We start from the raw sequence: 23175 nt of genomic DNA on the forward strand, positions 1-23175 counted from the left end.
TCACCTGTCCGGGCTTGTGGACGCTGGCGTAGGGCATTCTGATGATAGGCCTCCGCTGGTGTGGTTTCTTGATTTTACCGGTACAGCGGGCTATAAATTCTGACAACATGTCCTCATTTGACCGACTTTTCATTTGGCCGACTGCTCATTTGGCCGACTGCTCATATGTCCGAATGCCCATTTGGCCGACAGCTCATTTGGTCGACTGCTCATTTGACCGATTGCTCATTTGACCGACTGCTCGTTTGGCCGACTGCGCGTTTGGCCGACTGCTCATTTGGCCGACTCCTCATTTGACCGACTGCTCATATGTCCGAATGCCCATTTGGCCGACAGCTCATTTGGTCGATTGCTCATTTGACCGACTGCTCGTTTGGCCGACTGCGCGTTTGGCCGACTGCGCGTTTGGCCGACTGCGCGTTTGGCCGACAGCTCATTTGACCGACTGCTCATTTCACCGACTCATATACTATAGCCTGTCCTTCTCTATTTCTTTATTGTTAGGTTGACTTATAGAACGGGCAATGTATTCTAAGTATTGGCGCCTGACGGCGCCGCGCACTCACTTCGCTCGAGCGCTGGGGGGGGGGGGGGGGGACCGGCGCCCCCCAGCCTTGTTCTTTATAACAGGGTTGGCAAAAAATCGGATTTTTTCGGAAAAAATCAAAAAATCCGATTTATACGATAATTATCGGATTTTTTGATAATTATCCGATCATTTGATAATAATCCGATTATTTGGATAAATATCGGATTTTTTTGATAATTATGAATATTTGGGATTTAAGTTGTAAAATTTAACGATGATTCCGATGAATTAACAACATTGCCTTTTCAAGTTTAAAAAAAATTTCAAATTTTAAAGTTTAAAATTTGATAAAATTCATTTTGGATAGTTGTAAACGTTACATAAATGCGAGCATAAATGTCATAAATACTTAATACTGCTGTATATTGCTTTCAAAATTATTAAATTTAACTTTAAAAACTGTTTTCAGATATTTTAATTTAATTCGATAATTATCATGATTTTTTCATTGGATAAATATCAATAATTGTGGTGATAATTATCATTGATAATTATCCATCGATAATTATCGACCAACCCTGCTTTATAACCAAGCTGGGCCTTCTAAAACGCGACCTAGAGGACAGTACCTAGCCAAACGCACCTAGTATCGTCCAAATGCCAAATGAGCAGTCGGCGGAATGAGTAGTCGGCCAAACGAGCAGTCGGCCAAACGAGCAGTCGGCCAAACGAGCAGTCGGCCAAACGAGCAGTCGGCCAAACGAGCAGTCGGCCAAACGAGCAGTCGGCCAAATGAGCAGTCGGAAAAATGAGCAGTCGGTCAAATGCACAGTTCATTTGGCCAAATGAGCAGTCCATTTTTCCGACTGTACATATGTCCGATTTCTCAGTCGGACAAATGGACAGTCGGCGTAACGTGTATTTTGTGGTCGGAAAATGAAAAGTCGGCCAAACGAAACTCTCCCAATAAATGTTTACGAAAGTAACGTAACCAATAGGTGGTTCCGAAAAAGAATTTTGGCGCAGAGGCTCATGGGAATCTGTTAGTTTTTCTGAAAGCGTTATCTGCTTCAAATCGTCTGCAGATACCAAGGCCCGCGTATTAGCGGTGTACTTTTATAATGTCTTTTAGGAATGTTGTTTAATAATAATAAGAAAATGGAAAATTTAACCCACGGATGGTTAGTAATCTTTATAAGACTTCAAACTTTCTGCTAGTATACGGGTATTTTCTAACTATTTTACACGTAAGCCTCGGCACTGTTCGCAGACAATTTAGGCAAATTTCGATATTTTTGCTTGGGTGTACCATGGATTAAACACTAAAGGATGTTCCACGAGCTAAGATTTCAATGCCGAGTTCGCGTTGGCTCGGTCGTAACGTGTTTCCTCCGGGCCCTCCCCCCCCCCCCCCGTATTTTTTTAAATAATTTTGGAACTTCGTGATTTTCGTCTGCTCTTTTAGATGAAGATTATACGAGATTATAACCACATGGATCAAAACACGCTTCTTTTATCAATCTTCAATTTCGTTTAAAATTACAAATAGTAAATTGTGAAAAGGTTGAATCTGCAAAGCTTCAAATCCTAAAATATAGATCTTCGGTAAGTATGTAAACGAAGTATCATTGCACGCCCGTTTGTTTGCCCCTGGATAGAAAACAATTTCTGGTTTGCGGGCTCGCGCCGCTAGGTGGCAAGGTTACAGAGTATTTTTGCGTTTTTTCGCTCGTGGAACATCCTTTAGTGTTTAATCCATGGCTGTACTAACGTGAATATAACCAAATCACGTGACCTCCTATCTTTTCCGGAATCACTTATTGTTATTATAGTATATTTCCTCCCTATTTTTAAGATGTTTCCCCCATTTCACCCCCTAGGCCAGTGGCCTTCAATTAAAATAAACCTAAGGGGGGCCGGGAGCCCATAGGGCCCCTGTTAAAAATATCACTATTTGCAAGTCTGTTGGGATTCACTGGTAAATGGAAATCTTTTTAATATTATTAATTTTCAGAATTTTAGAATAAGTGGAACTAATTTATTTTAAGGATCAGCTTTGGATTTGGAGCTTCTCCAGATTTAGGTTTTTCGGCTAAAATGGGGCCCCTAAAAATCGGGGGCCCTAGGGCGCGCGTCCCGTGCGCCTGTGGGGAAAATCGCCACTGACCCTGCCTCTTTATTCAATTTGCCAGGGCGCGCCTTGCTTCTATTTCGTAAATCATTTTTCTCGAGTAAAGGGTGTGTGAATTTATAATAAATTTTACCCGCTTGAAAATAACATAACAATTTCAAATAGTTACCTAGGTACGGCCAGCTTCGATCACGCTAAAAATCGAAGTTGGACGTACATTTATAGCGGCTGGTACAGCCAACTTCAATTACGCGCCAAATCGAAGTCGGCCGTACCCAGCTAGCGCCCCGTTTCTCTTTTTTAGGACTACACAATTGCTAATTAGTCCATGGTGTAGCCAGCGTATTCCACATAACTCTCCAAGAATTAGGCTTAGAAGGGTCAGGTATATCTCAATCGAAAGGAAATATCATGCCCCCGGTAGCCCACTATGAATTTTGGAGATCGGGGGGGGGGGGGCACGATTTGGTCATTTACCCATTTTAGTGCTCTATTCGACTTTGAATCTACATATTTTTTAAAAATTAAGACCGACTTGGCGCGTAGGAACGTTTTGGATTAAGAGGGGTTCGGCTTGGTTGCTAAAGTTAGCACCCCCCTCATCGGCAGGCTTTTTGTGCCCCTTCTAAAACAATTTGGCACCCTTTTCAAACCAATTTGACACCCCTTTCCAATTTCAAGGGGGGTACATTGTTCCCCTGTAACCCCCCCCCGTTCCTACGCCACTGGAACTACGTTAAGATATTTTAATTTTAAGTGAAATTTCTGGCCAGTTCGCGGAACCACATAGCTCGTGTACAGGCGCCATTGGACTCGTTCGCGTTTCGCTACTTTATTCCCAAAACCACATAACTCGAAAAATTCATTTTCGACAAAATTCCTCTTGGGTTTATTAAGTACAAGATTTGTTCAAATTTAAATTTACTATTTAAAATATAATTAATACATCAGTGGGATTGTGTGTACTTAAATGTCCGTGACATCTCGTTTCCTTCCCCCAACTTCAAAAAACGTTTCGAGGCCGAAAAGCCGTTGCAGTTGGAAGTTATTTTACCGTCAACATGCTCCCAAAGCATTTTAAAGACAAATTTTATTTTTCTTTACATTTTATTCGCAGAAGAAACTACGCTCTTTCGAACTAAAGATATTAGGCCTTATATAACGCACATGTTTAATGTATGGGTGGAAATCTTTCCAATATTTTGACACCGTGGCGCTGCTCTCAATGAACCAACCCAGCAATCTAGTTTCGGGTCCGTTATTTGGTTTTTTTCAGGGTGGATCGGCTTATTTAATTTAAAAATTTGACCGTCGTCAGCTATTGGGTGCGCTAACAAGGAGACGACCCGAGGTGTAACACACCGATTTGGTTCAAACTCGGGGGTTTGGTAGACCTTCATGTAACTTGAAACACCCTAAAAGGAAATGTCTCCATAGGCAACCGTTTTGCCATGACAACCAAAAATGTTTTTGACAATACAAAATGGAAATTTTCCTATGTAATATAATATGGGAATCTGGCCAAATGTAAGGGTACCCCTGTAAAGATTTTAATCAACTTCGAACTTTTTCATTATTTTCTTATTTATATTTTCTATTTTTAGCATTTTCAAAAATTAATTTTTTTTTACAGATTCCCATGTTATTTTCTATGGGAAAATTTCCATTTTGTGTTGTCAAAAACATTTTTGGTTGCCATGGCAAAACGGTTACCTGTGGAGACATTTCCCTTAAGGGTGTTTCAAGTTACATGAAGGTCTACGAAACCCCCGAGTTTGAACCAAATCGGTGTGTTACACGTCGGGTCGTCTCCTTGTAAGTTCAAGGGAATAGAGATATTTCACTTGTATAGGGGTCTACGTCACCAATACTTTTTCGTATTGAGAAACCCGCTCAAAATGGCGACCATTACACTGCCAAAGCTAGGGAAAGCAGACGACGTGAAATATCTCTATTTAAAAACTTCTCGAGGAAATCTGGAGAGTTACGGAACCCTCTCAGACCGACTGGGATTGCAGTGGAGCTATGGCAGCACCGTTGCCTACGTACTTGTACACTCTTTTTAGAAACGTTTACTGGGCGCCGCCATTATCGTATAGGCAGAAATTTCATGCCCCCAAAACCGGTTTTTTCAATGTAATGGCGGTCGATTGGGGAGGCGCATTTAAGAGTCTATAAATTGAATATCTTCAATAGTTGATTTTATAAAATGTCTTGCGGCTTGCCCAACTTGTTGAAATGTAGCCCGGGAATAGTTCAGCCAATGCCTAAGAATGAGTTCATAAGCTCTTTAGTGGGAGAGAAAACGGATCCACAGCTGAAGCGGGGAGGCAACATTTCAACAAGATGGCCAAGGTTATTTTATAAAAAGAACTATTCATTTCTTTCATTTTTGTTCGACAATTCTGGACACTAGGTTCTCTCGTATCTGAAGCACGTTGCCTAGGCAACTGTAAGGTTTCGACTTTGAAAATCAAGACCGACCAAAAATATGGCGTTGTGCAGTCTAAACTGTTTCTTTAAAACAGAAGTAAGTAAACCAACAGTCGCGTCGTTAAAATGTACCGCATCCCTTTAAGGGAACCTCACACGGGCCTTTATAAATAAATTTGATTTGTTTTAAATCACTTATGAATGTATTTTACAAAAGTAGGCTTTCTAGCAATATCAATTCAGATCAAACTAAAATTTAGTTTTTAGACAGAAATAAAATTCGCATAAAACGTTAAAAAATCAATAAAATTTTTATATAAAATCAAATCGATTTTTGAGATTTTTAAAAACAATTCTGATATTATGCCCAAATTCTAAATAATATCAGAAGTATATGATGTCTTAAATACTTCTAAAGTACATGTTTCAGGATATTAATATTTCTTTCTAATGTTGCTATTATCTCCTGATTTTTTAAATCAGTCAGCAGACATTTTACTGGGGCAAGTATTTAAGACCTCAAATGCTTCTGATATTAATCACAATAAAGGCTGATGAAAAATTTCGTGCGAAAGTAAAAAATCTGAAACAGCCTGCTAGAGGCGAGTTTTTCAAAATGCAAAATGTTTTTACAAATGCATTCTGTTTACTATTTATTAGTCACATACATTTACAATGAATTTATTGTAAACCCGGAGAGCATGCTTAATTATAAATTCATGGTTATTACTAATTAGTAATTTAATAATATAATTAGATTTCAAAATTATAATTATTATTATTATGATTATATTTTACTTGGGAGTAAATAGCAGACGAACTTTCTATACAAGAGCTTCGATGATGGTATCAGGGTAAAAGCATTTTGAAAAATACTCAAAACCACAAGATGTGAAATGCAAACTACTTATTCTAACTCAAACTGAATTTTGAACAAAATGATACATAATCAATAAATAACTAAATGAAAAATTAACGATAAATAACTAAATGAAAAATTAACGATAAATAACTAAATGAAAAATTAACGATAAATATCCAAATGATAGATAAACAATAAATAACTAAATGATAAATACACGATAAATAACTAAATGATAAATAATCGATAAATAGCTAAATGATAAATGCACGATAAATATCTAAATGATAAATAAACAATAAATAACTAAATGATAAAAACAATAAATAACTAAATTATAAATTAAAGATAAATAACTAAATTATAAATTAAAGATAAATAACTAAATTATAAATTTAAGATAAATAACTAAATTATAAATTAAAGATAAATAACTAAATTATAAACGATAAATAACCAAATGATAAACGATAAATAACTTAATGATAAACGATAAATAATGAAGTGATAAATAAACGATAAATAACCAAATGATAAAAAAACGATAAATAACTAAATGCTAAATAAACAATGAATACCTAAATGATAAATAACCGATGAATAAACAATAGATAACCAAATGATAAATAACTAAACGATAAATAAACAATAAATTACTAAACGATAAATAAACAATAAATTACTAAATGAAAAAAAAAACAATAAAAAAACAATAAATAACTAAATGATAAATAAAAATAATTAACTAAATTATAAATAAATAATAAATAACTAAATTATAAATAAATAATAAATAACTAAGTTATAAATAATTGAACTATAATTAAGTAAATGAATTTATTAATGAAATGAATAATAACGAAAAGATTGGAGAAAACTAACCTTGGGTGTCATTGTTGTTTCGATTTCGGCAGCAATGTCTGGGTTTAGGTTGAAAATACATGATGTCTGGGGCTATACTTTTAAATATAGCTCTAGGATGGTGGCAAAAACCCGATAAACTGGGAGAGTGGTGGAACGGGTACCAAAAGGGTTCCCGATTGAGAGCGCAGTCCCCGATAACGAGGTGGCGAGCCAGATATAAGCGGGGGAGCTCGCGGTTCCTCTCGGTCCCCTCCCGCCAGATTCCGACAAAGTAGTTCGAAGGGTTCCCGCTAATTCGTCGAAAGACCGTTGAGCCGCACACGGGATGGTGTCACCGACTATCGGAGGACGACTTGAACTGGGACACGGAAGACAACCTGCGGAAGATATTAAATATACAGTTTCACCGATTTGTTCATTCCGACGCGAGCTTCTCTCTATTATACAAGAACAGAAAATAATACGTTGTAAATTGAACATTTTCGGGTTTAATTTTTTGAAATATTCGGGTTTAATGTTTGGAATATTCGGGTTTCATTTGTGAAATAATCGGGTTTATTTTTTGAAATACTCGGGTTTAATGCTTGGAATATTCGGGATCCATGTTTGAAATATTCGGGTTTAATTTTTGAAATATTCGGGTTTCATGTTTGAAACGTTCGGGTTTCATTTTTGAAATATTCGGGTTTAATGTTTGGAATATTCGGGTTTAATTTTTGAAATATTCAGGTTTAATGTTTGAAATACTCGGGTTTAATGCTTGGAATATTCGGGATCCATGTTTGAAATATTCGGGTTTAATTTTTGAAATATTCGGGTTTCATGTTTGAAACGTTCGGGTTTCATTTTTGAAATATTCGGGTTTAATGTTTGGAATATTCGGGTTTCATTTGTGAAATAATCGGGTTTATTTTTTGAAATACTCGGGTTTAATGCTTGGAATATTCGGGATCCATGTTTGAAATATTCGGGTTTAATTTTTGAAATATTCGGGTTTCATGTTTGAAACGTTCGGTTTTCATTTTTGAAATATTCGGGTTTAATGTTTGGAATATTCGGGTTAAATTTTTGAAATATTCAGGTTTAATGTTTGAAATACTCGGGTTTAATGCTTGGAATATTCGGGATCCATGTTTGAAATATTCGGGTTTAATTTTTGAAATATTCTGGTTTAATTTTTGAAACGTTCGGGTGTCATTTTAGAAATGTTCGGGTGTCATTTTAGAAATGTTCGGGTGTCATTTTAGAAAAAATATTGGGTTTAGTTTTTTTTTTAAATATTGGGTTTAGTTTTAAAAAATATTGGGTTTAGTTTTAAAAAATATTGGGTGTATTTTTTCAAATATCGGGTTTAATTTTGAAAAAATATAGAGTTTAATTTTTTTAAATATTGGGTTTAGTTGTAAAAAAATATCGGGTTTAATTTTAAAAAATATCGGGTTTAATTAAAAAAATATCGGGTTTAATTAAAAAAAATATCGGGTTTAATCTGGAAAAAATTTCGTATTTAATTTTAAAAATATCATGCTTAATTTAATTAAAAAAACGGGTTTAATTTTTTACAAAAAATATGGTTTCGAGTTTAAGAAATGGTCGAAAATAAACGATTTCTACTAAGACACGAATGCTTGGCGCGTGCATAAGAACACTTTCTCTATATCAGGAAATTGGGGTGAGCTGGTATTAAGCTCAGGCTTCCGCTTGTGGTAAGGGACATCTATAGGCAACCTTTAACACCGACAAAATAAAAAATTTCAAGTTAGTCACGTGAATTTATCTAAATCGTGACACTCCTCCGCTCTACATAAAATTAAACCAGAAAATATAAAAGAGGAAAAGCAACTTAACCGCTTTATCGTCTCTGGACCATTTAGGCCTTTTAACTTCCCTTAAAGTATTTAAGCCCTTTCTATTGCAATGCATAGTAACCGTATGTTCTTCGCGCAAACCTCTAACGTTAAAACCTCGAGATATATTAAAAGCCATGCCAAAACTAAATTTGCTATTCCTCTTTTATATTTTCTATGAACTTAAAACGATTACCACCGATAGACCGCGCCACTAACGCTGGTTCTATTTTCGGTTAAGGGGTTCAACATTCGTAGAAATCGAATCTTTAGAAAAATGATTTTAAAAATCTTGAAATCAACCTGAAAATCGCGATATTCGGGTGTAAATCAGCTTTAAATACCACCAGGTTTAACAAAAGATTGACGCTAGTTACCTTCAAAACAAGACGTCTGAAAGGACGATGTTTTATTTAGCTCATTCTCTTTTTAAACACGGTCGAAAAAACAGAGATCGGCCGTGAAAAACTATAATGACGCAATTATGGTATTTAAATGATTCTAAATGGATAGGATTGAAAGATGGGTTATATATTCAATTACTAGCGGAAGAATGGAGATGTTTATCTACGCACCGACCCAAACGTCGCATCCTTGGTAATTATCCCCCAACTAGCGCATTAGCCTTAATTGGCGTTTGTAATCGAGAGAAATCCATTGTGGATCGGGCGAATGAGTCCGTTCTATTAAAAGGTCCGCGTTAGATAAGCCTTGTCAAATTGTCAATTGAATGTTTACATTCTTCGGCTATGACGCGAAACTGAGGCGCCTTCATGGACGACGTATCACCAAATGAGTTGGCGTTATTAAAGGCGGGGGGGGGGGGGATTCTTCATCGAGTCATCGGTACCATCCGACCTCGCGTCACTTATTCAAGAATGTCTTCTTTAAGAAACGAGGTTTTGCGACGCTAAATCTTCGTCAAAACGCCATTATGGGCCTTTTTTTCGCCCGACTTTTTTCGAGAAATTCGTTTGCGTGTCTATAATTATCGTCCATAAGTGTCTTATTTAAAACTAACCAAACGAAGGGTAGGGATTTTGAATTTCAAAGTTATTTCGAAATCAGAAACTGATTTTGAGTACCATTTCCGTGTTGATTTTTGTTATTTTAAGCTGATTTTGAGTACGATTTTCGCGTTGATTTCACGACTACGTTGGGTACGACATTTTACGAATGTTGGACTCCTCGAAGTGCTTAGGTATTATTATTAAGCCTAACTATAGCCCAAATCTTTCAATGTAAGCATAACCTAACTTTAGCCCAAACTCTTCAATCTTAGCATGACCCAACTGTAGCCCAATCACGTCAATCTTAGCATAACCTAACTGTAGCCCACTCACGTCAATCTTAGCATAACCTAACTGTAGCCCAGTCACATCAAACTTAGCATAACCTAACTGTAGCCCAATCACGTCAATCTTAGCATTACCTAACTGTAGCCCAAACACTTCAATCTTAGCATAACCCAACTGTAGCCCAATCACGTTAATCTTAGCATAACATAACTGTAGCCCAATCACATCAATCTTAGCATAACCCAACTGTAGCCCAAACACTTCAATCTTAGCATAACTTAACTGTAGCCAAATAACGTCAATCTTAGCATGACCTAACTGTAGCCAAATAACGTCAATCTTAGCATAACCTAACTGTAGCCCAATCACTTCAATCTTAGCATAACCCAACTGTAGCCCAATCACGTCAATCTTAGCATAACCTAACTGTAGCCCAATCACTTCAATCTTAGCATAACCCAACTGTAGCCCAATCACGTCAATCTTAGCATAACCTAACTGTAGCCCAATCACGTCAATCTTAGCATAACCTAACTGTAGCCCAATCACGTCAATCTTAGCATAACCTAACTGTAGCCCAATCACTTCAATCTTAGCATAACCCAACTGTAGCCCAATCACTTCAATCTTAGCATAACCCAACTGTAGCCCAATCACGTCAATCTTAGCATAACCTAACTGTAGCCCAATCACTTCAATCTTAGCATAGCCCAACTGTAGCCAAATAACGTCAATCTTAGCATAACATAACTGTAGCCCAATCACGTCAATCTTAGCATTACCTAACTGTAGCCCAAACACTTCAATCTTAGCATAACTTAACTGTAGCCAAATAACGTCAATCTTAGCATGACCTAACTGTAGCCAAATAACGTCAATCTTAGCATAACCCAACTGTAGCCCAATCACGTCAATCTTAGCATGACCTAACTGTAGCCCAATCACGTCAATCTTAGCATTACCCAACTGTAGCCCAATCACGTCAATCTTAGCATGACCTAACTGTAGCCAAATAACGTCAATCTTAGCATAACCCAACTGTAGCCCAATCACGTCAATCTTAGCATAACATAACTGTAGCCCAATCACGTCAATCTTAGCATTACCTAACTGTAGCCCAAACACTTCAATCTTAGCATAACTTAACTGTAGCCAAATAACGTCAATCTTAGCATGACCTAACTGTAGCCAAATAACGTCAATCTTAGCATAACCTAACTGTAGCCCAATCACTTCAATCTTAGCATAACCCAACTGTAGCCCAGTCAGATCAAACTTAGCATAACCCAACTGTAGCCCAATCACGTCAATCTTAGCATAACCTAACTGTAGCCCAATCACGTCAATCTTAGCATAACCTAACTGTAGCCCAGTCAGATCAAACTTAGCATAACCCAACTGTAGCCCAATCACGTCAATCTTAGCATAACCTAACTGTAGCCCAATCACGTCAATCCTAACACTAAACTTGTAGCCCAATCACGTCAATCCTAACACTAAACGAAGCATAACCTAAATAGGTCAATCCTAGTCACAAACGAAAGTGATTAGACTATTCTACACAAACGGAAAAAGCCCATACGATTGTAGTCCACACTTACAATTCGGTCGGCCTGTTACTTTACTGTATTAAATAAAATAGAAGTCCTTAACCATAACCTAAATAAGTCAACCATAGCCTAACCAAATTAAAAAAAAATGAAATGAAACTAAATTAAATGAAACTAAATGAAATGAAACTATATGAAATGAAACTAAATGAAATTTGTACGACTAGCTCCTCTTTGTCTCGACGTGATGGGTTTATAACCCTTGGTCGGGCGTAAACTGAACTAAAGAACTAAAGAAAAATGAAATTAAAACTAATTCATTTGACAAAATGAGGAAACAAAAAAAAATATCTAACAGGAACTGTAAGGTGATTTCACCGAGAAAAATATGTAAACATCCTGCATTTTTGTTTTGTAAATTTAAATCCTAAACACAATTTGAAAACCCCATTTTTGAAAATGCATGGAACATTAAATATTAAGAATATTGAAAATACAAATATAAATATAAAACAAATATATGTATAATTGTTTAAATATAATAACATACCTTTTTAATAAAGAAAAACACAAAGTATGTTAGCGTTAATCCGGCTAAAAATCCAAAAAAGTAAAATCCACAAACTTTCTCGGGAAAACAAATCTTTTACAACTTCCGACCAAAACCAGCACTACTGTTACAAATTCCGACCGAACTCCACACTACTATTACAAATTGCAACCAAAATCAACAAAACCGTTACGAGTTCCGACCGAAATAAACAAAACTGTTGAAAAATTCCCGAGTCCAGATATTAATTTTTGTAAAAACGAAATTGCATAAATAGAGCGCAGGGGAGGGAGTACGCGGGGGGGTCAGGGGTCAAGCGAGGTCACCGAAAAACGGCGGAAAACGCGGTCTGGAGGCAGCAGCGAGGCACACTCCACTTTAGCGGATAGAACTGAAATGGAAAGCTGAAATATTTCGTTGGGGCCTAATATCCAAAAACGACTCGAAATAGCGGCCGCAAAAAAACCTAAATTTCTCGGCTTCCGCTAAATCGAGATGCGGCAAAGCGGGGATAAAAAGAAAACTCAATCTGGGTCAGAATGGAAAAACCATTTTTAAACACTGCCCCCCCCCCCTTCTTCGTAGCGCGTACTATCTTGAGCCGAGTTTTTCTCAATACCTGATTATACCCAGCAGTCTTCGCAACTTTTCCTGGTAGACCTATATTCAACGCGCGACCGTAGTAGCCCAAGGGAGCGAGGCTCTCAGTCTTACGCGCGGTACTTTGAGCGGTCGCAGACTGCTTCCAGGAGATGACGATATAAACACCACCATTCGATACCTTCGAAAAACATCCAGAGCCTATAAGAGCCAAAGTAAGGTACTCTTCGTAAAGGTGTGTCATCAGTCTACGGCATTCGTCCATCAGCGGGACACTTTCCTATTCTTCGTGTACGACCAGAAGTTGGTAATAGCGTTTCACAAAAGCCTGTCAGTTCAGTGTTTTCTCCAAGTCATTTTTCTCGTCAATTCTTTACTTATACCTATGGGTTATTATTTCAACATTTTCGACGAACTTTTATAAACCCTCAGATGGTTTAGCGACACAGACTCTAGTAAGCTCTTTCGCGACTCTTCGCTAGGGGGCGATTTCTTTCTTTGATGACGTTACTCCGTGTAAAGCTCTCAGTAAAATATGTAAATATATTATTGACTTCCGCTATGACATAGTGCAAGCACTCTGACGTCACACTGGGCTGGTCTAAAGCGAAGGATAACTTGGTCATTCAATTTCAACCTTAGCGCCATATTGGGGACTCGATCGCCTAAGCCTTAGCGATAAATTCCTTACAATTAATATTTTCTAAACTATGGAATCTTAGCTAAAACTTACGAAGCCTTTGCAAGACAAACAACAATATTAAGTAGCCCACGGTAAATTTAATAATTCACTACTTCCTGGCCTATAATGACATTCAATTCAAATAAGGGTAATGTGATATTTTCCAAATTATTAAACTGTCACGACGGAGAGCGGAGATTTATCAAGAATGTACTTTCGGAGAATGACTATACGTCGAGACGTTCCGCGAGGCAACCCTAAAAATCTTCTCAACGTAGTATTTCTTCCGAAAAGTAAATAAATGAATTCTTGATTGTAAGATTTGAATAATTCCTAGTAATTTCAAATGAAAAAAAATTAATCTTCCCTCCGAGAAAAGCCTGGGGATGGGTAGAAACATTTTTCCTCATGTTTCTGAAAGATGGAAGGCAAATTGGAACGCCATTTACCGGAACGTTGTTTGTCTAACGCGTGACCAAACCGAGGGGCAGGTCACTCCTCGTTTGGGTGCGTTATAATCAAAGTCAAATGATTTAATCAATCTAATCACGATTTAATCAATCAAATTACGAATTAATCAATCTAATCAAGATTTAATCAATCTAATCACGATTTAATCAATCTAATCACGATTTAATCAATCTAATCACGATTTAATCAATCTAATCACGATTTAATCAATCTAATCAAATAACGATTTAATCAATCAAATCACGATTTAATCAATCTAATCACGAATTAATCAATCTAATCACGAATTAATCAATCTAATCACGATTTAATCAATCTTATCACGATTTAATCAATCTTATCACGATTTAAACCATCTAATCACGATTTAATCAATAAAACCACGATTTAATCAATCTAATCAAGATTTAATCAACCTAATCAGTATTTAATCAATCTAATCAGTATTTAATCAATCTACTCAAGATTTAATCAATCTAATCACGATTTAATCAATCTAATCACGACTTAATCAAATCACGACTTAATCCATCAAATCACGACTTAATAAATCTAATCAGGATTTAATCAAATCACGACTTAATCCATCTAATCACGATTTAATCAATCTAATCACGATTTAATCAATCTAATCACGATTTAATCAATCTAATCACGATTTAATCAATCTAATCAAATAAAGATTTAATCAATCAAATCACGATTTAATCAATCTAATCAAATAACGATTTAATCAATCAAATCACGATTTAATCAATCTAATCACGAATTAATCAATCTAATCACGATTTAATCAATCTTATCACGATTTAATCAATCTTATCACGATTTAATCAATCTAATCACGATTTAATCAATAAAACCACGATTTAATCAATCTAATCAAGATTTAATCAACCTAATCAGTATTTAATCAATCTAATCAAGATTTAATCCATATAATCACGATTTAATCAATCTAATCACGATTTAATCAATCTAATCACGATTTAATCAATCTAATCACGACTTAATCAAATCACGACTTAATCCATCTAATCACGATTTAATCAAATCACGACTTAATCCATCTAATCAGGATTTAATCAAATCACGACTTAATCCATCTAATCACGATTTAATCAAATCACGACTTAATCAATCTTATCACGATTTAATCAAATCACGACTTAATCCATCTAATCACGATTTAATCAAATCACGACTTAATCAATCTAATCACGACTTAATCAATCTAATCCCGACTTAATCAATCTAATCACGACTTAATCAATCTAATCGTTCTAATCGTGACCTAATCATTATAATTGCTATCTAATCATTCCAATAAGATTTAATCGTGACCTAATCATTATAATTGCTATCTAATCATTCCAATAAGATTTAATCGTGACCTAATCATTATAATTGCTATCTAATCATTCCAATAAGATTTAATCGTGACCTAATCATTATAATTGCTATCTAATCATTCCAATAAGATTTAATCGTTCTAATCATTGTAAGCACGATTTAAACAATATAATCGGTTGAATCGGGATTTAAATAATTGTAATCACAATTTAATTAACTAAAAGTACGTTAATTTAATTTTGATTATTAATATTGATTAAATGTAAATTATCAGGTTCGATCGTCTTTCTTGTGTGTGATTGTTGATTAACCAAAAAACAAAATAACTCTTAACATTTCATTTAAAACATCACAGCCTCGTAACAAGAGCCTCGAAATAGAGCGCATTAGGCCAAATGACTCAGTAATGAAGTTCGCGAAAAATGTGTGCTCATTCTAGAAATGTAAAACGAATTATAAACTTATGAAAATATGGCAGTCAATAAAGATTTAATTCGCTGAAGATGTAGAACCAACACACTTGTGTAAAACGAATTATGAACTTATGGAAATATGGCACTCAGTAAAGATTTAATTCGCTGAAGATGTAGAACCAACACACTTGTGTAAAACGAATTATGAACTTATGGAAATATGGCACTCAGTAAAGATTTAATTCGCTGAAGATGTAGAACCAACACACTTGTGTAAAACGAATTATAAACTTATGAAAATATGGCACTCAATAAAGATTTAATTCGCTGAAGATGTAGAACCAACACACTTGTGTAAAACGAATTATGAACTTATGGAAATATGGCACTCAATAAAGATTTAATTCGCTGAAGATGTAGAACCAACACACTTGTGTAAAACGAATTATAAACTTATGAAAATATGGCACTCAATAAAGATTTAATTCGCTGAAGATGTAGAACCAACACACTTGTGTAAAACGAATTATGAACTTATGAAAATATGGCACTCAATAAAGATTTAATTCGCTGAAGATGTAGAACCAACACACTTGTGTAAAACGAATTATGAACTTATGGAAATATGGCACTCAATAAAGATTTAATTCGCTGAAGATGTAGAACCAACACACTTGTGTAAAACGAATTATAAACTTATGAAAATATGGCACTCAATAAAGATTTAATTCGCTGAAGATGTAGAACCAACACACTTGTGTAAAACGAATTATGAACTTATGGAAATATGGCACTCAGTAAAGATTTAATTCGCTGAAGATGTAGAACCAACACACTTGTGTAAAACGAATTATGAACTTATGGAAATATGGCACTCAGTAAAGATTTAATTCGCTGAAGATGTAGAACCAACACACTTGTGTAAAACGAATTATGAACTTATGGAAATATGGCACTCAGTAAAGATTTAATTCGCTGAAGATGTAGAACCAACACACTTGTGTAAAACGAATTGTGAACTTATGGAAATATGGCACTCAGTAAAGATTTAACAAAAGAAAAAGAACCAACACCTTACACACTTGTGAGAAATTAAACTCTAAGAGAGTACATGGGAAATTTTCAAAAGTGAAAATAACACTTTGGCGAATGAATTATAAATTATTTAATTCCTATTTGAGAGCTTATCATTTAGCGATGGGAATCGCTAAAGCCACGAATACAGTTTCCTGCTTCCGAATCGGATGTCGCTCTGCGAGGAACTGTCATTAACCGATACACTCCATTGTCGTAATTATGGCTTTTAGGTTACTTGTGGTCCCATCAAAAAGTCATTAACGTAAGCGATAATAAAGTATTTACTCAAACATGTTTTGACAAAATCGGTACATTTCAAAGATATTTAAAGAGTGTCATAATTTAACCGATTCCAAAAACGTTTTTTACCTATAATACCTAACCTATACCGTAACCGAAATTTTCCGATTTTTACCGATATCGATAAAGCTAAAACATACCGATTACCAAATTTTCCCGAATTTTTACCCATTTTTACCGATATCGGTAAAACTAATCGCTACCGATAAAAAAATTCCGGAATATTTTCGACTATGTCGGCGGCGGCGGCGTGGCGCGGCGTTTATATGAAATTTCTTAGAAAATAAACTGTCTTTTATTTGCACTAGGCTCTAGCAAAGTCATAATTGAAATGTGATCAAGAAAGTACTACATCGGCGGCATCGGGGTCTAGGTTACAGAAGACCTTTAAACCCAGTTTACGTTGTTTTAAATGCGTGTTTTGAACAAAGTATTTGGGTGAAACTCGTCAGGAAAACTGGTTTCAAGCCATAGTGTGACCGTGGCTTTAACCGTTTAAATACCTTGTTTATAACTAGATTTAGAAAAAAGATTTCGATATAAGGTTATTCAAAGTAGTTAAAGCGAGCCTAAGAAAACAACTTATTTTTCTCACAATGGCCTTTTAGAATTTTTCGATACAGTAATATGCACGACGTACCGTGGGCTGTGGGCTTTTTACCGTTGGGGTAGTATCGTCCAATCACTTTCGTTTGTTCTTCGTGTATCCGGGTTTATCCTAAAAACTAACGAAGCTAGTGTTCGTTTGACTTTACGAACAACTAACGGTCAGACGAACGCCGAAATTGATTCAATATCGCGTTTAAAATTAGATACTGAAAACAGTTGAAATGCTAGTTTACATAAAACAGTTCACACGAGTCTTAGAAAATTACCGGCTTCAGTCAGAACGTCTTGAATTGTAATAAATCAGGATAAACGACAACGAAATATTAAGCAAGGAGCTGTGGTTTGCGGTCTTATGGGCTTTTCACCATAGCTGTTATAAAGCAGGATACACGACAACGAAATATTACGCGTAGATTGCGGTCTTATGGGCTTTTCGCCATCACTGTAATATCGTCCAATCCCTTTTTCTTCTTCGTGTACCCGGGCTTACCGTGGCCGTGGCTTCGTTTCTACTTGACCGTCATTTGTGGAAGCACGAACGATTCGGTTTTGACAAAATGTCGCCTTGACAAACTGACAATTAACTAATTGTTATAGATACATCGTGGGATGATATTTTAATTAATTTTCCTCCTTCCATGTACATACCCATTACAAAAACATCACATTAAAACGCACCCACGTTAAAACAAGTAGTACCCATTCGGAAGCATCCCGAAACAATTTCCCCGTTCAAGAAATCAAAATTAAAATATATCCAAAACGAATTAAAATACCTAGACTTAAGCCGCGTTCACACCTACCCTTTGAAACGATGCGAGCGCTCCCGCAACGTTTGGATGCCATCGTGTGAACAGTGACCGTTGCGCGTCCCAACGATTCTGATCGCTTCGTGGACCAGTTTGACAACGATTCGTGACGTCATCAAGTCGGTTTTTCGCGAACCATGTTCTTTATTTTTTTGCGCCTAATAAAATTTTTATTAATATTTTACAAGAAAATGATCTTCCAGATTTTTGCATATTTAAATACGAAAAATTTCTTCCGTGTGCATTCGTTTTTAATTAGATGGTGAGCAGACGAACTCCTAATTACCTGCCCAATTTTCTTCAAAACTCACTGGAAATCTAACGTGTGAGCAAACAGATTTCCAAACGCTAAGAACCGCAGCGAGATCGAAACGAGGCAAAACGTTTCCGAGGGTACGTGTGAACGTGGCTTTAGTAGGTCGCGTCACAGATTCGTTTTCAACGAAACATTCTCACTTTCTTTTTCCTTTCTAATAATTGTTTGAAGTGAAAGTCCGTCGGGGTTTTTTCGTTAATTTAAATAACACAAAATACTACGTTCTACAATGCAGGAAATATACCTTTTATCTCGCAGTGATCCTCAAACTTATCATTTAAAAAAATCATAAACAAGCGCGCGAATTCAACCGCGTTAATTTTCTCAACGTGGTCCGATTTTTCGATCGCAAATGGGGGAAACCAAAAGGGGGTTCTTACACTTCCATTAAAAACTTTCGGTTTTTTTTGGCTGCAGAATGAAGAAAAAAATACGCCCCGCAGCGAACGTATCTCGGAGGGTTTAGTCGCTAGAGGAATAGGTTTTCCTAATAGAATTCTATTTCCGCTTTTAACTTCCGTTTTTTTCTTTTTCCATTTTTTAACGCAACTATCTTACGATACTCGACCCACTTAAGATCTCAGAACTAAAATACCATTTTCGCTTCGTACGTGTGGTAATCCCTATTATCGAATAGCGCGTATTTAACAGCCTTCGGTTCGTGTCGCCATTTGGGGCCGGGATCGCTACGTTTTTCCGTACATCGTGACGTCACTCGATACGAATCGTAGAAGTAACGTGACCACGCCTACTTCTACGGTGTTCATATTTTTAAACGTAATATTGGTAAGAAGTTATTCGGCAAATTGGAAAATAAAACGTGCTAAATTCCTGTACAAATTCTTAAGACAAAGGAATAAGATGATAATTTAGATTATACAGTTTCTATTTTTCTTTAACATTGACGGTTCCGCTTGTTGGCATCGGGGTCAGATAGCGTTACTTTGGGCTCGGATATCGGATTACAAGCTACACTAACATCGTAGATTACAATGTAAACGATACTAGACACGTGTTCCTTAGTAAAAAAATAGACAATGAATTTGCGACTACAACCAATACAATAATAATTAAGAGAGTAATATTTATTTTTCCCTCACGTCGTCAGAAAAATTATCCGAAGTCAGAATTTGGAAAACACTTTTAACTTGTGTATTCTGCCAAGTTAACTTTCTATAAAGAAAATTAGAGTGGAAAAGAAAAATCATCTCGGGGTACGATGGGGATATTCACTTCCGGTAATGAAACGAAGTAAACCTCGACTATTGAAATGTTGTAAAAGGAAGTTTACCAGGTAAAAGTAAATGACGAGATAATTTAAACTGACGCTTCCATGAGGCGTTAAAATAATTTGGATTATTTCATTAGAAAATGTTATTTATCTTACAAAACTGAATAGCTGTTTCTGTAAGGTATTAAATGCATCCCCGCCATTCAACGATTTGAGTCACCATTCAAGGTTATTATGTCGCAATTCCACGATATTAGGTCGCCATTCAAGGTTATTATGTCGCCATTCAAGGTTATTATGTCGCCATTCAAGGTTATTATGTCGCCATTCAAGGTAATTATGTCGCCATTCTAGGTTATTATGTCGCCATTCTAGGTTATTAGGTCGCCATTCAAGGTTATTATGTCGCCATTCTAGGTTATTAGGTCGCCATTCAACGTTATTAGGTCGCCATTCAAGGTTATTAGGTCACCATTCTAGGTTATTATGTCGCCATTCAACGTTATTATGTCGCCATTCAAGGTTATTATGTCGCCATTCAAGGTTATTATGTCGCCATTCAACGTTATTATGTTGGCATTCAACGTTGTTATGTCGCCATTCAACGTTATTAGGTCGCCATTCAAGGTTATTAGGTCACCATTCTAGGTTATTATGTCACCATTCAACGTTATTATGTTGGCATTCAACGTTGTTATGTCGCCATTTAACGTTATTAGGTCGACATTCAACGTTATTATGTCGACATTCAACGTTATTAGGGCGCCATTCAAGGTTATTATGTCGCCATTCAAGGTTATTATGTCGCCATTCTAGGTTATTATGTCGCCATTCAAAGTTATTATGTCGCCATTCTAGGTTATTATGTCGCCATTCAACGTTATTATGTTGGCATTCAACGTTGTTATGTCGCCATTTAACGTTATTAGGTCACCATTCAAAGTTATTAGGTCACCATTCAAGGTTAATATGTCGCCATTCCACGTTATTAGGTCGCCATTCAAGCTAGGTTATTAGGTCGCCATTCAAGGTTATTAGGTCACCATTCTAGGTTATTATGTCGCCATTCAACGTTATTATGTTGGCATTCAACGTTGTTATGTCGCCATTTAACGTTATTAGGTCGACATTCAACGTTATTATGTCGACATTCAACGTTATTAGGTCGCCATTCAAGGTTATTATGTCACCATTCAAGGTTATTATGTCGCCATTCAAGGTTATTATGTCGCCATTCTAGGTTATTATGTCGCCATTCAAGGTTATTATGTCGCCATTCTAGGCTATTATGTCGCCATTCAACGTTATTATGTCGCCATTCAAGGTTATTATGTCGCCATTCAACGTTATTATGTTGGCATTCAACGTTATGTCGCCATTCAACGTTATTATTTAGCCATTCAACGTTATTAGGTCGCCATTCAAGGTTATTAGGTCACCATTCTAGGTTATTATGTCGCCATTCAACGTTATTATGTCGCCATTCAACGTTATTATGTCGCCATTCAACGTTGTTATGTCGCCATTCAACGTTATTATGTTGGCATTCAACGTTATGTCGCCATTCAAGGTTATTATGTCGCCATTCTAGGTTATTATGTCGCCATTCTAGGTTATTATGTCGCCATTCAAGGTTATTATGTCGCCATTCAAGGTTATTATGTCGCCATTCAACGTTATTAGGTCGCCATTCAAGGTTAATAGGTCACCATTCAAGGTTATTATGTCACCATTCTAGGTTATTATGTCGCCATTCAAGGTTATTATGTCGCCATTCAAGGTTATTATGTCGCCATTCAACGTTATTATGTTGGCATTCAACGTTATTATGTTGGCATTCAACGTTATTATGTCGCCATTCAAGGTTATTAGGTCACCTTTCAGGGTTTAGGTCGCCATTCAACGTTATTATGTCGCCATTCGACGTAGCTGTGTCGCCATTCGACGTAGCTGTGTCGCCATTCGACGTAGCTATGTCGCAATTTCACGTTATTATGTCGCAATTAAACGTTACTATGTCGCCATTCAAGGTTATTATGGCGCCATTCAAGGTTATTATGGCGCCATTCAAGGTTATTATGTCACCGTTCAAGGTTATTAGGTCGCCATTCAACGTTATTATGTCGCCATTCGACGTAGCTGTGTCGCCATTCGACGTAGCTGTGTCGCCATTCGACGTAGCTGTGTCGCCATTCAACGTAGCTATGTCGCAATTTCACGTTATTATGTCGCAATTAAACGTTACTATGTCGCCATTCAAGGTTATTATGTCACCATTCTAGGTTATTATGTCGCCATTCAAGGTTATTATATCGCCATTCAAGGTTATTATGTCGCCATTCAACGTTATTATGTTGTCATTCAACGTTGTTATGTCGCCATTTAACGTTATTAGGTCGCCATTTAACGTTATTAGGACGCCATTCAACGTTATTATGTCGCCATTCAAGGTTATTAGGTCACCATTCAAGGTTAATATGTCGCCATTCCACGTTATTTGGTCGCCATTCAAGGTTATTAGGTCGCCATTCAAGGCTATTATGTCGCCATTCCACGTTATTAGGTCACTATTCCACGTTATTAGGTCACCATTCAAGGTTATTAGGTCACCATTCAAGGCTATTATGTCGCCATTCCACGTTATTAGGTCGCCATTCAAGGTTATTAGGTCGCCATTCAAGGCTATTATGTCGCCATTCTACGTTATTATTTCGCCATTCGACGTAGCTGTGTCGCTATTCGACGTAGCTGTGTCGCCATTCAACGTAGCTGTGTCGCCATTCGACGTAGCTATGTCGCCATTCAACGTAGCTATGTCGCAATTTTACTTTATTATGTCGCCATTCCATGTTATTATGTCGCAATTTTACGTTACTATGTCGCCATTCAAGGTTATTATGTCGCCATTCCACGTTACTATGTCACTATTCAACGTTATTGTGTCGCCATTCACGGTAACTATGTCACTATTCAACGTTACTATGTCGCCATTCAACGTTACTATGGCGCCATTCAACGTTACTATGGCGCCATTCAACGTTATGATGTCGCCACTCAACGTTACTATGGCGCCATTCAACGTTACTATGGCGCCATTCAACGTTACTATGTCGCCATTCAACGTTACTATGTCGCCATTCAACGTTACTATGTCGCCATTCAAGGTTATTGTGTCTCCATTTGCAAATTATATAAAATTTCACGTCCTACAACAATGTTGGTGAAAGTGTTCTTATAACGTGAGGAAAAT

The 23175-nt window shown here is 36.5% G+C and overlaps 1 protein-coding gene across 1 annotated transcript in view; it reads left to right on the forward strand.

Annotated features, from left to right (window-relative positions):
• LOC149948981 (mite group 2 allergen Tyr p 2-like) overlaps nucleotides 1–23175 on the forward strand; it is a 327603-nt gene that overhangs the window by 218718 nt on the left and 85710 nt on the right. The window lies entirely within an intron of this gene.

This window comes from Leiobunum rupestre, chromosome 4 (genome assembly GCF_980474605.1).
Source record: "Leiobunum rupestre chromosome 4, qqLeiRupe1.1.hap1, whole genome shotgun sequence".
Classification (NCBI taxonomy): domain Eukaryota; kingdom Metazoa; phylum Arthropoda; class Arachnida; order Opiliones; family Sclerosomatidae; genus Leiobunum; species Leiobunum rupestre.